This window comes from Acinonyx jubatus, chromosome D1, assembly GCF_027475565.1.
Source record: "Acinonyx jubatus isolate Ajub_Pintada_27869175 chromosome D1, VMU_Ajub_asm_v1.0, whole genome shotgun sequence".
NCBI lineage: Eukaryota > Metazoa > Chordata > Mammalia > Carnivora > Felidae > Acinonyx > Acinonyx jubatus.
The window spans coordinates 79,399,642-79,415,304 of record NC_069390.1 but is presented as its reverse complement, the minus strand read 5'-3'; the positions used below and the strand labels follow the sequence as shown (position 1 = coordinate 79,415,304).

The window sequence follows — 15,663 nt, the reverse complement described above, 5'->3', positions numbered from 1 at the left end:
AAAAAAAAAAGTACAAACTTTCCTTATAAATTAAATTTTTGTGATAAATGAAGATAACACAGGAATAAATATTATATATACTTCATTATATATAATTTCCATGAGGACTGAGTCATATCAACTAATATCCCTTTCATGTTTGCCCTATACTCTAAATGGTTCAAACAAGACTATTTCTTTGGAAAATTTTAGTTCTAAGGAAGTATGATTAATACATTCTAAAAGCCATGTAATCATAGAAATATAATGACTAAAATTAGGATATGAAGATGGAAATGTTTTAGTATTTTTATAGCTTAGTATGTTTTTTATGGGGAGTAAATAAAGGTATAAATATACCTAATTGATGGAGGCACTATCTCATGATTTATCTGTACCAATACTGCAAAAGTTTTGATGGTCTGTTACTAATCAGTACCTTTGAGATTTAGTTTTAATTTGACAAACTTGATGAAAAATCTACACAAAATCTATCTACACTAATCTACCCTTTTTTTTTTAGTATTTTTTGTAAAGTTTGTTTATTATTGACTTATTTGGAAAAAGAGACAGAGGTTGTGCTGAGCTGTCAGTATACAGCCTGACCTCAGGAACCCTGAAATCATGACCTGAGCTGAAATGAAGAGTCGGATGCTTAACCTACTGAGTCACCCAGGTGCCCATTTCATTCTTTTTCCCTTTCTCCCTTTCTTTTTTCCTTCCTTTTCTTTCTTTCTTTCTTTCTTTCTTTCTTTCTTTCTTTCTTTCTTTCTTTCTAAATAAGAAATAGGATGCCATTACAACATTAATTTAAAATGATCATCTTATGGAAATATAAAATAAACTTGCAGAATCAGAAGATTTAATAACCTAGTCAGCGAAACTTCCCCAAATAGCCACCTGGCAGACCAGGTTAAAGCACAGTCACAAATGATACAAACCAAAGGGTATGACTCACCATTTTCTACTAGTAATGGTCTATTAGTAATGGTCTATCCTTGTCTAACTTCCAAATAAATTCTGGAAAACAATAGCATAATTCAACAGCAACAGCATATTAACCTTTTGTTGGGTCTGTCTTACTCCATATATGTTCTGCTTTTTCTTTTCTAAATTGTGCTTCCTAAATATATGCTAAGAATTGTAGTAGGCAGTACTTGGGATACAAATATAAACAACTATTCTCATTCCAAATTTTCAGAGTGTAGACAGAAATCTACCAATATGTTTAAGTACAGTGTAATAAAAGCAATTATATGAGTAAACACAAGATTCATATGTCATAATGCAAACAGGAGGAATGTCAATGTTTGAATGTTGTAGGCTTTGAAAGACAAGAAAGACTTTAAGAGACCAAGGAGGGAAAGTAATCTCAGGTATTGAAACGAGAACAAAAATATGAAAGTATAAAAGAATGTGAGCAATTGCATACGGTTTGCTCTTGATGGAACGTAATGTGAATAAAGAAATAAGAAAAATTTTGATTATGACCTAGATCATAAATGCCTTAGACTTCATTAGAACTTATTGTGTAAACAGGGAGGGGTCATTAAATGGTCATTAGCAGGACTGTGACTTAAACAGATTCATGTAGAAAGGTGATTATTATAGCATATAAATGATGGAATCAATGGGGCAGAGATTACTGACAGGAGAGGAGTTAAGAAACTTTACATGAATACTCAAGTATTTTTTAAAAATATCAGTAGAGAAATATGTATGTCAGTTTTTAAAATATGAGTGTCCCTGAAAAATTAGCAGCTGGAAAGTATGACTTTAAAAATCTTCTTTGCATTATTAATATATATATATATATATATGCATATACATATACCTTTTAAAATTTTTTAATGTTTATTTATTTTTGAGAGAGAGACAGAGACAGACTGTGAATGGGGGAGGGGCAGAGAGAGAGGGAGTCACAGAATCTGAAGCAGGATCCAATCTCTGAGCTGCCAGCACAGAGCCTGACATGGGGCTTGAACCCAGGAGCAGTGAGATCATAACCTGAGTGATGTCAGCCACTTGCCTTACTGAGCCACTTAGGTGCCCCTGCATTATTCCTATATTAATTATATGATCCTTTGACTCTAAAAAAAGCAGAACATCCAAACAACTTGAAAAGGTCAGTGATAGCATTATAAAGTATTAAACATTCACTTATATTTTTCAAATAGTGTAACTTTTTTAGTGAATTCCTCTAGAGAATTTCTTTCTCACAAGAAACATCTTTTTTCTTTCTTTTTCAAACTCCCTTTCCATAAATGAGAGCAAAACTTTCTTAAAATATCATTACTTGACATATTTGCAAACAATATTTAACATCTTGTTCTCCAGTATTGTTATTAAATAACTACTTAGTTTCAGGTATTTCAAATCAGATTGGGTAGTGTCAATTAATGAAAATCTATCAATTTGGTAAAAATAATCCACTTTTAATATCTATTAATTTCACAATTATATCTATAATTTAGAGGAGAAGATGTTTTGATTAAAGACATGCTCTACTCAAAAAGTTCCTATTAGATTTAATTCAGGAAGTTCTTTGTATGATTAAGGAAAGCTTATATGAGTTAGGATGAGCATCCTAACTAGCAACAAAAGTCCTATAACAATAGATTTGCACTATTTAAAATAAGTCAATGACTACCTATATAGATGTTTTCTACACATGTCTGTTGCACAGTGACATCTTGTTTGTTTGTTTTGGCAGGAAAAGTTCTTTCTCTATGCTCTATTTTAACTTCTCTTTCTGTTGCCTCTAATTCATAAGATAAAACAAGAAGCAAACTTCTCCATAATATTTCAGTTTCCCCAAGATGATTTCTCATGATGTGACCTGGGTCTCAATGGCCTCATGGTTGGGAGTATCATCAAATGGTACTTTCTATTCTTTCACTTCATTACCCAAGCTCCAAATCCTCATATCCTAAATATCAGGAAGCTACTCATAGAAGGAAACTTATTACAAAGGTAAAGGAGATAGCAATTGCTTCTACATGTTGCTTATTCTTCTTCCTAGTAACAGAGAAACTCATCCCAAGCTAATTCCTAGGGAAATGTATTGGAGTGAATTTTCTAAAGCAACTGTTAGGTACTAGCCAAGGGAAGTAAAATGCAAGGAGAAAATTGGTTACTAATACTCACTGGAGTTCTTGTTGCACAAGTTAGGAAAGACTATGGCCACCCATGACCATCTATAGCCCCCAAAGTAACAGGTATATTCTGGATTCAGTACTTAAGGATTAAGAAGGAGGACTATGGTGATAGTAGGAAATAAATAGTAAGCTACCTTTAAGTAAACTTTATTCTTGAAAAGTGCTCTTTTTTACTAGCTTGAATATTTCTCCTCTAAAGGAAACAATGAACCACCTTTTTATTCATTATTTGGAATTTTTACATACTGAATACAATTAATATTACAATGATTTTCTTCATAAATGTTAATAAGATTAAAATAAATCCCCTGAAACATATGTAATTTTAGGGCTTACAAAGTATTTTCACATGCATTTTTTGGTATCAAGCTTAAGATGAAGATTGAGAGTTATATATGAGAAGTAATGCGTCTGTTTTTTACATGTAGAAACATACTGTCAGAAAAGCTAGACACACATATAGCAAGTTAACTGGAAAGTGCAACATCAGGAAGCTGAAAGGGGCTTGAAGGAATGATGTTGTCCACCCTCAACCAAATCTTTTCCCAAGCTCCATTCATGCTATGATTTCTAAGTATAAATGATATTGTTGTAGGGTGGAGAAAGAGGAGGAGGAAGAGAAGTAGGAGAAAAGGGTGATTGTGCATAAAGCATGTAAGATCACCTTAGTATCATTGGCAGAGGTTGGAGGGAGTGAAAAGGGAATAAAGATGAGAAATGACAGTTTACTAAAAGCAGTTATCTAGAAGAGACCCAAAACATTTAGTGTTATTAATTGCTTCTGCTGTGTTTAGATATTTTCTGAGTTACTTAAAAGCTGAAAGCACTCTCACATTACATTTATGGTATTTTAATATCTTTATATAAATCCAAAGAAAAGAATCTAACATAAATGCTTTGATATTCAATTCAGCAAATACTTTTCTGGTTGTACTGAATTCTCATATGCTGTGAGAACCAGGGCAAGCATAAAATAAATGCTACTTGGAAACATTTAAATATTCTGGTTCAGTGAACTGGCACAAAAGGTTGTTGCAGAAATGACAGATAAGTAATCTAAAGCAGCTAAGGGAGCATGAATGTGGGAAGAAAAATACAGTAAATTATTTATTGACTATCTACTTAGAGTCTGGAATTCTCCAGGTTCTTGGGGGCGGGAGTGGGGGGGTACAACATATTCAATGCATGATCTCTAACAGAGAAACTTGCTGCCTAGTTAGGGTAAGAATTAGAGCATATCAACTTTATTGACAACACAGAGTACTAATTTTTCCCCCATAAACTATAAGAGTGTGTTCCTAGACCAGTTTGAATAGCCACCAAATAAGAAATTCATATTTTTATTCACTTAAAGCAGCAGAAGTTTGTCTATTTATGAATTAAATCCAGAACTTAGCATTATCAGTCAATAACTGTTTTTAATAAATATAAAAAGTAGGTGTATTACTTTGAACATATATTACAAACAAGAAAATTCATAGAAAGATAATGACTCATTCAAATCATCTTAAAAATAACTTTTTTCTTTGTTTGTATTTAAAATTTATATAATAAATACATTATTTAAAAATACATGAACCAGGGGCGCCTGGGTGGCTCAGTCGGTTGGGTGACCAACTTCGTCTCGGGTCACGATCTCGCAGTTCGTGTGTTCTGGCCTGTATGGGGCTCTGTGTTGACAGCCCGGAGCCTGGAGACTGCTTCGGATTCTGTGTCTCCCTCTCTCTCTGCCCCTCCCCCGCTCGCACTCTGTCTCTTTCTGTCTCTCTCAAAAATAAATAAACGTTAAAAAAATTTTATTTAAATACATGAACCATAAAAAAGTAATAGCTTACAATTCAGAAATCTCTAAAATTTCAGTGAATAGCCATTCATTTAAACATGCGTTCAACACATACTTATTATCGTCATGAATTAGATACCTTAGGAACAGAAACACACATACTCCTGCCTTCACAGACTTTAAAATATAGTGTAATATATAGATGGTAATCCAATAATCACATTTAAAAGAAATAAAACTGGTTCTGTGACAGATTATTGGGAAAGCAGCATGAGCTAAAAAATAAGGGTAATGTAAGAATAATGTAAGAGTAAGTATAGTATCACAATTTGACCTAGCAGGGAGATCAAGAAAGTCTTCTATTAGGAAGTTAGCTTAGGGGCGCCTGGGTGGCTCAGTTGGTTAAGCGTCTAACTTTGGCTCAGGTCATGATCTCATGGTTCGTGGGTTTGAGCTCTATATAGGACTCTGCGCTGACAGCTTGGAGCCTGGAGCCTGCTTCCGATTCTGTGTCTCCGTCCCTCTCTCTGCCCCTCCCCAACTTGAGCTTTGTCTATCTCTTTCTCAAAAATTAACATTAAGAAATTTTTCAAAAAGGAAGTTAGTTTGAACTGAGAAGATAAGGATGAATAGAAATTAATGAATTGAAACAGTAATTAAAGAGAATCTCAGATGCAGAGAACACCTAAAATAATGAGAGGTACATTATTTAAACCATTATTAAATTATTATTAAATTATTTATTAAAATTATTGTTAAAATTATTAAAATAATGAGTACACAGGGCAAGCAACAAGACTAGTTTGATTGGGCAGAGTCAGGTGTTAGATAATGTGGGAGTGCTAGTGAACCAAGTTATATGGAATTCTGTTTCTATTCTAGGAGCTATGGAACCCCTCTGAAATATTTCAGATGGGATAATAATATGTTAAATTTGTGTTTTCAAAACTTCACTCTAGATGAAATATGAAAAAAAATTGAAAAGATTCAGATGGCAGAGTAGATACATTTAAACGAGTTAATTATAAGTTAGGAGGCTAGTTCGCTAGTGCAGATGAAAGGTAATGGCAATTTGAAGTACAGTGGAAGTGGACAAAGTAGAAATATTTAGAGCTATTATACAGGCTTGATTATTAAAATTGGTGAAGAATTAAATACGTGGTGGAGGCAATGGAATACTACGTGGCAATGACAAAGGATGAAATATGGCCTTTTGTAGCAACGTGGATGGAACTGGAGAGTGTTATGCTAAGTGAAATAAGTCATACAGAGAAAGACAGATACCACATGTTTTCACTCCTGTGTGGATCCTGAGAAACTTAACAGAAGACCATGGGGGAGAGGAAGGAAAAAAAAAAGACATTAGAGAGGGAGGGAGCCAAAACATAGGAGACTCTTAAAAACTGAGAACAAACTGAGGGTTGATGGGGGGTAGGAGGGAGGGGATGGGGGGAGGGTGGGTGATGGGTGTTGAGGAGGGCATCTGTTGGGATGAGCACTGGGTGTTGTATGGAAACCAACTGGAGAATAAATTTCGTATTTAAAACAAATATATGTGGTGGAGGGAGAAAGAAGATACCAAGTTTGACTTCAAATTTTTCGAATTGTAAACAAAATGGAAAACAATGTCATTCACTACAATTAAAAAAACTAAGAAGAAACAATAGCAGGGTGGGGGGAATGGTGAAGTAGGTGATGGGGATGAAGGAGGGGACTTGTGATGAGCACTGGCTGTTGTATGGAAGTGCTGAGTCACTATATTATACACCTGAATCTAATATTCCACTGTATGCTAACTAGAACTTAAATAAAAACTTTTAAAAAACAAAATAAGACGAGAAAAAGACCAGATGTCTATACTACATTTGAACAAATACTTAATATATCCATTGTTGCCATCTTCCCCTTGAGAAAGATTATTTTTGCTATAAAAATATGAACCTTGTTGTTGCTATTTTCCTTTGGAAGCAAACATTTTTCCATAATTGTTTTATGCATAATTTAGGATCAAGGAGTCTTGAAAAATTTTGAAGAGCTAGTTGATGGTCTGTCTCTAGTGGTTTTGGCGCTTAAAGTCGCAGAAGTTTCAGTGATTTTATACTTCTGGATACACAGGTTTTCAGCTGATAAACATTTTATATATGTGCCTGCTCTTTTTTCCTGTTAACCACTACCTAGTCAGCTAAATCCACTGAATGCATTAGTGGACACTTCATAAGGTGGTGGCCTTTCTCTCAACTATCCTCTTTTCCTGGGAATGGCACATATTGACCATAGTTAATTAGAATAACCTAAATTATCGTTATTATTTCAGTTGTACATGCCTGACTGATTTAGTTCCCTGAAAATTTGGAATGTGTAATACACACATGCGCGCACGCGCGCGCACACACACACACACACACACACACACCACAGAGACACATGCAGATATTGAACAATTAAGGTTAAGTCACACTAATTACAAAACTCTGAAAGAAAGTCCATAATTGATTCCTGTTGGGGTAGCCTTAAATGACTCCTAATTCATTTCCTTCTGTGTTAGTGACTATCAGCCCTTCCCTTGATCTAAAGTACTATTCTCCATATCCTCCAACAATATTCTTTTACAGGCAAAACAATAGTGTCTGCTATGTCACAAGAACTGTGCTGGTTATCACAGTTGACTACAAAATATAACATGGTTCTGCCATCAGGAAATCACAGTTTAATAATCGGGGAAAATCATGTAAGTTAATACTTACACAAAAGTTAGGTGGCCTCAATAGAATTATGTGTGTGGTAGGAGTTGTCAATTTACTTGTAAGATAGGTCAGAGACTTGTGATATCAGATGAGAGTATGCTTCATGTAGGAGGTAACATTATCATTAACTTACAGAATTTATTAGGTATAAATTAGGATGGCGGGGGCGGAGAGCTCACATCAGACAGAGACAGGTGAGAAAATACTCAGATGTAAAGCAGGAGAAAGTAGATTTAGAAATGCAATTACCTTGGGATGGCTGAGAAGTCTAGGAGAAAAATCACAGCACAGTCTGTGAAAATAAACGTTGAGTGATGAGCAGGGACCAGAATGTAGAGAATCTCGTAGAGCTTGGCAAGAGCTTCAAAATACATCTATGAAAAATGGAGACACACTGAAGGACATTAAGCAAAGGATTCATGTGATTAGTTTTACACTGCAGGAATAGAGAGGCAGTGGAGGAAAATCGCCTGCATTTCCTGGGGACTGTTGCAGGAATGAAGGCAAGAGGTGATGAAGGTCAAAGGCAATAATAGAGGAAATACAGAAAAAGGGATTTGATAAAAATGATGCTAAGAAGGAAAATTTAATAGAGCTTGGTGACTAATTGCATTTGTGGGTAAAGAAAGAGATAAATGTGGGATACCTCTCATATTTCTGACTTGGTACTTAACCTCTTTGCTTTTAAATACTTTGTCTTTAAAATAGAGATTGAAAAATGTTCTAAGGTGTTAAAAGGAATAAATTTAGATAGTGTTTACAGAGATTCCATCATTGTTTAGGCTAGCAGGAGAAATTCAGATTTAGCTTCCTTCACCCTTTTCTTCTAATTATCAGATAATTTAAAAGAATCAGAGAAACTCTTAATGCCAATTACAATTAGTGACAATTCATATTTCATTGTATAAACTGCTAATCATATTGCTTATTTGATTAAACCAAATCCCTTACAAAATGCCATCTAACACAAATAACTCACAGTGTAATTTTTATGTGCATTCCAAATGAAATGGGAAAAATGCAGGTTCTTACATCTTTAATATCAAAAATTTTGCACGTGAGATTAAATTTTGTTAAAAAGTAAAATAAATTGCCAATTTTTTTTTCAAATCCAGGATTCAGTTAAAAGTGGAATTTTTACATTATTCTAAAAGCACATGTCTTTAAAATTCTATCAACAGCAAAGAAAAATTATCATTAAAAAATTTTTTTTGATGTGTATTTACTTTTGAGAGAGAGACAGAGTACAAGGAGGGGAGGGGTGCAGAGAGAGGGAGACAGAATCTGAAGCAGCATCCAAGCTACAGCACAAGGCCCAACGCAGGGCTTAAACTCACAGAGTGTAAGATCATGACGTAAGCCAAAGTTGGACACTTAACTAGCTGAGCCATCCAGGTGCCCCAAGAAATTCTCATTTTTGAGTCACTATTTCATTGGTGTCATTGGCTTCATGTTAACAGTTTGGATGACAGGGGCATGTGTAGGTCTGTATGTGTGTATGTTTGTGTATAGGTGTATGTGATTCTTATTCTTTATTTTGTTCACCATTCAACTTTTCAAAAGGAGACAAAACTGAAAGAATATGTTTATCTCAGAGATTAGAGTATCTGTATGAAGTTGACCTTTTCTTGGCAAACAATTTGAGCCTAATAGGGGCATCTGGGTGTCTCAGTAGGTTAAGCATCAGACTCCTGATTTCAGCTCAGGTCATGATCTCAGGGTTTGTTATCTCACATTTTGGGTTTGAGCCCCGCATCCGGCTCCATGCTGAGTGTGGAGCTCGCTTGGGATTCTCTCTCTCCCTTGCTTTTTTTCCCCTTCCCTGCTTGCACTCTGGCTTTCTCAAAATAAATAATAAATATTTTTCAAAATTGAGACAAATATGAATTTTATTGCCCAAGGTTATAAAGGGAAATTTTCACAAATATAACATATTGTTTATTATCTATTAATTTGAGAAAATTCTATAGTTTAGAACAGTGATATAAGAAAGACCAAGAGAATGATAAAAATAATTTTTCATTGTTATGTCTTGCTGTTTACAGCTTTACTTTTAACTTATGAATAAAAGACAAATAGGAGTTATGACTTGTACATTGCTAAATTAACCATTTTCTCATCAGTTAGTGTTTTTTATTTTTATTCTCTTACTTATGATATCTCAAATTGTGTAATAACTGCTCTGTGCATACCACAATCCATTATATGTGAATCATTTTCTTTTATAGGGAAATTGCCAGAAAAACCTAGCTGACCAGAAAACATTCAATTTAGCACAATATATTGATATAATTTTGTTCTATTGTCTTTAAAAAAATTACAAACCTACACATTTGTGTTGACTTAAGTACATGACTTTCTACAATGTAGTTAAAAATAAATATCTTCTAAAGCATAGTTAATTATCCAGTTTGTATAAGGATAATAGTAATTAATATAATATATTCACCACATGATGAGCTAATTTTAAGGTTCCATATTATGTTTAAAGATATTTTTAATACAACATCATTACATATAGGAGATGCATGCCATTTATGGCTTACTGCTGATCCCTAATATGCAAATCAGAATTTTAACAGACTGATTACTGAAGGAGAAGATTAAATTTAAGCTTTCATATTTTTAAGATATTTCTTCCCACTTTGAACCTTACAAACTGCATCCATTTTCTCTAAGTGAATTTTATGTTTTATTAATTATATACCATCATAAATAAAATACTAATGTCAATATAGACAAGAAATGTAATGATGAAAACACAGACAATATCCTGGTCACTTGAACAAGTGTTTACATAACACTACAAAAATACATTTTTCCTCTGATCCTAGAGCTCCTGTGTAGAGCTATAGAGGATTTCAAGAAAACAAGGTAATTTTTTTTTTAATTAGAACTCAGTGAAATCCATTCAGGCTGTTAATATGAATTCTAGTTTTGTGTATATTTACCAAAAATTTTCTAAACCTCAAGAATTTTGACCACTGTTATTTTTTTATAAAATTATTGTGGGCTGGACCCACATTTAGCAGTGTTATCCTCTCTCCATTGCTTTTTTAATGAAAAATATGTAAAATAATTTGTTCCACAAATATATATAAGCATAAAAATTGAAGCAAAAGAAAGTTGAAGATAAGTAGAGTTTTCTAAATGTCCTTTTTGTTCAATTATTTATTTCTATTTTGCTTAGCCAGTGTGATGAGAATTTATAGTTGAAATTGTTTAAATGTAATTATTTATACTGTGAAAATTGCACAAGTTAATTTTTTTTAAAGCTGTAAAATGAAAATATTGTGTCTCCCTTCCTGTCACCGCAGCTGGTTCCACCCTCCATAGTTCCACTCTTTCTGAGTAATCATTATCTAAAATGTTTAGTTTATCTTTCCAGTAAATTTCATTGCATATATAAACATATATATATATGATATGTATATGTTATATATATGTTATATATATATAATGTATGAGTGTGTATATATACGTATTTGAAGCATATACAACTCATACTATAATTACAATATTACATCCATTAGTTTTACATTAACAATATTGTAGAAATTTTAAATATCAGTAATCTTAGAAGTAAAATTTCTAGATTGAAAGACATGTGAGCTTTAGTTTGGTCGTAATTTCTAAATTGCCCTCAAGAAAGGTTATATCAATTTACACTCTTACCTAGAGTGTGAGTCCCTCTCCCCCATACTTATATCAACAGAAGTCATTAAATCAGTGTGTCAAAAATGGTGTTTCATTGTTACATTTATTTGTTTATGAGCATGGTTGGCTAGAGTTTATATACTTGTGGCCCATTTACATTCCTTTTTGAGCACACTTGTTGCTCATCCTCTAATTTTCTCTAGTAATTATAACAGTTGAAATGTATTAAGAACTTACCAAGTGCCAAATATTATTTTATGTAATATGCATATATTGACTGGTTTAAGCCTTACAAAATAAACAGGTATTATTTTAATCTCCATTTCAAAAAATGTTGAGGCAAAGAGATTTTAAGCAAAATTGCATATAGAATCCTCGATCTAGTAACAGATGGAGCAGCATTTGAACCCATGCCTGGTGTTTCTGAGCTTACCTGTTGGGCAGTGTTGTCTCTCATTATTAAGTTGTTCAAGTTTTTTATATTATCATGGAAATACTTTTTCTACATTAAGACATTAACTCATGCAATTAATATATAACCTAATATATTAAGAAAAATTCAATGATCTATAATATTTTTTTTATTTTTTCATTGGTTTCTTGACTTTTTGTTTATATTTGGTTGTTCGCATAAAAGAGTATTATTCAAGAATATATTAAAACTCTGGACGTTATGATATTAATTTATGAGATTTCAAAAACATCAACCAAATATTTTTATCACATATTTTGCTCATTTCTTCTTTAAAATTAATAAAACAGCACTTTTTTTCCCTTTTGCTAAAATAACCAATATTCTTATATTTTTTTTCAGTGAACACAAGGAGCAATTTTCCATTCCTATTTCGGATGTGCATAGGGATCTGTATTATATTAACCCTAGTTTCTTCTTTTATTAAGTGCTATATTTTTAATATTCAAAAAAATTTTAACAATTTTCATGTACTCTGGAAAAAAGACTTTCAGTTTCTTATGAAACTAAAAATGAACAAAAGAACAAACAAAATACAATAATGACAACAATCTTACTTTCAAATGAGGATTTTAGGGAATCTATGACTGAACTCACATAATACTGTCTATTCTCGTTAGCTAAATTTCTGAGGTATATGTGAGCATTCAGTTTTTTGTAAGTGTAACTGTATGATGGTTTATATTCAACCAACGACTTTTGCTTCTAAGAGATTTTTACCCCGCATCATGTAACCAAACATCTCCCACACGTTTTTGTATTGGCCGCAGGTTTTTTCTTTTTTTTCCACTTTATTTTTACACCTCCTGTTTTTATATTAAAATTTCACCTTGTGTATTGCTGCAACTAATTCATGGGTTGACCTAAAAGCCTACATTTTTAAAACCTATGGTTTCATATATTTTTAAATTGGATGTCAGCAATTTTTTTTTATTAGAAATGTCTTTAAATGCTCTTTAAGCAGTTGAGGAAGAGGAAAATAAGGCATTTAACATATGTGCCAGCCACAAACCTAGGCAGTTTGCACATATTAATTCCTTGATTATTCAAAAAAGTTAGAAGGCAAATTTTATTTTCATTCTACAACAGAAGAAGCACACTACTCTCACTGAAACCAATAAACTCTCCAGTGACATATTTAGACAGTCATATAGCCAAGATTCACACTATGGTTAGCCTGGATTTCAGCACCTGTGTTCTTCAGTAATAAGAATATGGCATTTTATACAGTAGCAACAGAATATAACTCTGTCTTAACACTGAACACATATTTTGGGCAACAGTTCATTTTGAACAAGAAAATGTCAAGGATTTTTGTCTACATTAATTCCCACATTAGTAGAACTTATGGTGGTTTGTAATGAAGTAAATAATGGAAAAAATTAAAATTTATATTATATTTACATTATAAAAGATATTTAAGTTGTTACAAATGCCATTCATCCACTTACTCATCCACTCATTCATTTATGTATTAGTGATTTACCTCAAATTTACTATGTCCAAGAAAATACTATGGGAATTAGTAGCTCCCTGCCTTACTGAAAACTGGGAGGAAATGCAACTTTGAAATGTAAAACATATTTACACTTGACGAAAAAATATGGTAAGTGAAAAATGAGTCATGTATTGTCAATATTTTTGGCAATTTTATTTATCATATTTATTATTATTTTTTAAATTCAAATATAGTTGACATAAAATGCTACATTAGTTTCAGGTTTACAATAGAGTGATTAAACAACTATGTACATTATGCTGTTTTCACCAGCATTGTATTTTTAAAAATTCAGAACAGAATGAGGAAAAAATTAAAATATACCAAATCCAGGTGCTCAGATATAAAAATTTTAATATCATGTCTTATTGCCTTCTAGAATAGTTTCAGAATATATCATTTACATAGTTTAGATCAGTATTGGGTTATTTACATGTCATAACTCATTTGTTGGTTAAGAAATCAATTTAATGGAACACAAAAATTCTTTAAAAAATTAAAAGAGAAGGATAAAAGAAAATGTCAGTTTGCATTATACGCATTAGTATGACGATTGATGTGAATTTTGTTAAGTTTATTTATTTATTTTGAGAGACAGAGAGCATGAGCAGGATAGGGACAGAGAGAGAGGGGAGAGAGAGAATCCCAAGCAGGCTCTGTACTGTCAGTGCAGAACCTGATGCAGGGCTCAACTCATAAACCACGAGATCATGACCTGAGCCGAAATCAAGAGTTGGACACTTAACCAACTGAGCCACCGAGGTGCCCTGCTTTGATTTTTTTAAATTTTTATGTTTATTTATCTGTATATGAGGGTCATATGTGCAATGTATTTCCTGCTGAAATTGGGGATCAAAATATTTGAATAAAATTATTTTAGATCATTTCATATGGCAGAAGTTATATTCTGCCTTTCTATATAAATAGCACATTTATCTCCTTAGATACTTTTACTAAACACAATTTTCCATGACCATAGAATATTTCCTCAGGTTTCTCTACTATGGTGTTATCAATTACTTCATCTTGGGGCATTTGATTATTTAAATTTTCACCATACTAAATAATCCAATGATTTTGCTGGGTTTTCTGTTTATTTTCTTCAAGTAGATTCCTAGAATTACTATTATGAAGTCAACAGATAAAAACTTTAAAATGGCATTTATAAATATTATTTATATAATCATATTTATTTGCTGCATTAAAATTCATAGTTCTACAAATAAAATATGATTTATTAAAGAAAGTTCAGATGAGAAAACAACACTTTTAATCTTCCTACACAAACACTATTGCTAGGTTTCATTTTTGATATATTTGATATTTTGATATATATATTTATTTCATTTTTGATATATATTTACTTACATTTTCAATGACTATTATTTAAAATACAAAGTATCTATCTAAAACAAATAGCAACACAGAATACTAAGAAAAATAGGAGGCAGTGATACTTGGAAATATGGATGCATGAGAGGGGTGTGAACCAGCCTTCACTTCAAAAAGATAAAGACTTTATGTATAAAAATCTGTATAACATTCACATTTTAAAGGGAGGACAAGACAGTTACAACATTGAAGAATCACTACCTTGTGCCCCCACATTGAGAGAGCATTTTGACTTCTTAAACACAATTATTCACAAACACTGAAATAATTTTGGGGGGAGATGTTCATTTTTTGGCCCATTTCCTGAACAAGACTCCCAAACTATTTTGCTGACCAAGGAATGATGAGCATGAAGATAAGCCATGCCACTCAGATCAAAAAGCCCAAGATCAAGCACCACTACCAAATGTTAATGCTGTGGAAAGTACTCAGAGCAACAAGCTGGAATGCATAATGTGAAAGCCTCAGGTGAGGGATTACCTCTTGTTTAGTCAAGCAGCTCAAATATGAAGGCAGAAGCCACTGCACCTGATCTGTTACGACTTTGAAAAGTAAACACACACACACACACATACACGCACACACACAGTAAACCCACACAGCATTCGGACTTGGTGATTAGTTAGCCCTTGGTCTGGAAAGTGTCATTCATTTATGTAACAATGACCACGAGCCTGGTAAAATTCTTCTTGCTGATCAGGTTCAGAAAAGTTTAAGTGAGGATAGGAGAAAGATCCTTCAGCAATGCAATGAGGCCTGTAGTTCCACTGGCTTAAAGAATGCAAAGGTTTTATAATACATATTTTTTAAACCCTAAACTGGAATGTCTGTATTAGTTAGAGAGAGGGGAGGATATAATTGTGTTATCTTCTAGCCTCCAAGACTTGCATACATAAAGAAACAGACAGCTAGGAGGCCCATAAAATGTCCCCAAATCTGGGTTTATCCTGCATTGCAAAATTTTTGCTTGCTTTCTGTTT

General features: G+C 32.8%; 1 protein-coding gene across 3 annotated transcripts in view; it reads right to left on the bottom strand.

The window, feature by feature from the left end:
- CNTN5 (contactin 5) overlaps positions 1-15,663 on the bottom strand; it is a 1,351,205-nt gene that overhangs the window by 825,852 nt on the left and 509,690 nt on the right. The window contains exon 3 of one of the 3 annotated variants that reach the window (XM_053203839.1): positions 7,914-8,038. The exons of the other annotated variants lie outside the window; for them this stretch is intronic. The gene's annotated coding sequence lies outside the window, so the exon portion shown is untranslated. The remainder of the gene's footprint in view (positions 1-7,913; positions 8,039-15,663) is intronic. 3 annotated transcript variants of the gene reach the window in all.